This window comes from Coenobita brevimanus, chromosome 11, assembly GCF_032717465.1.
Source record: "Coenobita brevimanus isolate Jiangsu-jjx chromosome 11, ASM3271746v2, whole genome shotgun sequence".
Lineage (NCBI taxonomy): Eukaryota > Metazoa > Arthropoda > Malacostraca > Decapoda > Coenobitidae > Coenobita > Coenobita brevimanus.
The window spans coordinates 341818-342900 of record NC_136964.1 but is presented as its reverse complement, the minus strand read 5'-3'; the positions used below and the strand labels follow the sequence as shown (position 1 = coordinate 342900).

General features: G+C 49.4%; 1 pseudogene; it reads right to left on the bottom strand.

Moving 5' to 3' along the window:
• Window positions 1-630: 630 nt before the first annotated feature.
• On the bottom strand, window positions 631-748 carry LOC145412216 (5S ribosomal RNA; annotated as a pseudogene).
• Between the last annotated feature and the right edge of the window lie 335 nt (window positions 749-1083).

The window sequence follows — 1083 nt, the reverse complement described above, 5'->3', positions numbered from 1 at the left end:
GTGCCTGCAACATGAACCCTGGACGGAACCTGCAGTGACTGGTTTCCTCTCGTACATCATTTTTCCGGCAGGTGTGTCCCTGCCCTGAAGAATGTTTGCTGCAACCGCTGATGTCATTAGGGATGTAAGTTATATAAAAGTGATAAGGCAACGAAAATAGTCAATAGAGAACTATATGTATGTATGTTTGTATGTATAGTTATGTATGATGCATGTGTAAATGTGTGTATGTATGTATTGTGATGAACGATTTGCACACGCCTAACCTTAGAAGGCAGCTCTACTAGGTACAGTCATGGCCATAAATAATCATCTATCCCCCTGTACCCCGCGCCTCAGGCTGGCTCCTTTATGCGCGGCAGGTCTCACTGAATAAGAGGGGCTGAGAGGAAGGGACCGGAGGAGAGAGGGAGAGGGAGAGGTGGGTGGTAGGACTAGCGATGGTGCTGGGGTGGTGTGTGGGAGGGGAAGGAGGGTAGGTAGGGGAGGGAGAATGAAATGCGAAGTTTTCATTCATTCATTCATTGCCAGACGCCATGTATGCCACATGGCGTGGCCAAGGGCTTAGAGTTAATTGTTTTACAGGGATGTGCACTAATCCTCCACCAACCCCACTTGACACGTAGGGATGCCAACAGCATCTGGTGTTCCCAGGCGGTCACCCATCCAAGTACTAACCAGACCCAACGTTGCTTAACTTCGCTGATCGGACGGGAAGCGGTGTACTCAACGTGGTATGCGAAGTTGTGGCCACATAATCTATTTTCTTTCATTCAGGGCATCATATGAAGGAGTTACTATCCGGTAGATAAAGCTGCATTACACCTTGTATAGCGGTGTCAGATAAACTTCTGATAGGTGGTGATATCAAGGGCTAGCTCGTGAGAAGTATACTGACGTGACAAATCAAATATTAGTGCAGAGCCATCGAGACTGCGAGGGCCCAGATTGCCAACGCGTGGAAACCAGAGAACGAGGGGACACGGGCCCGCCCCCTCCAGCACACCAAGGACTAGTGGGAGCTGTTCAAACGAAACCAGCAAACCACCAACAACATTGTTTCCGGTGCCGCGACGCCTGTAT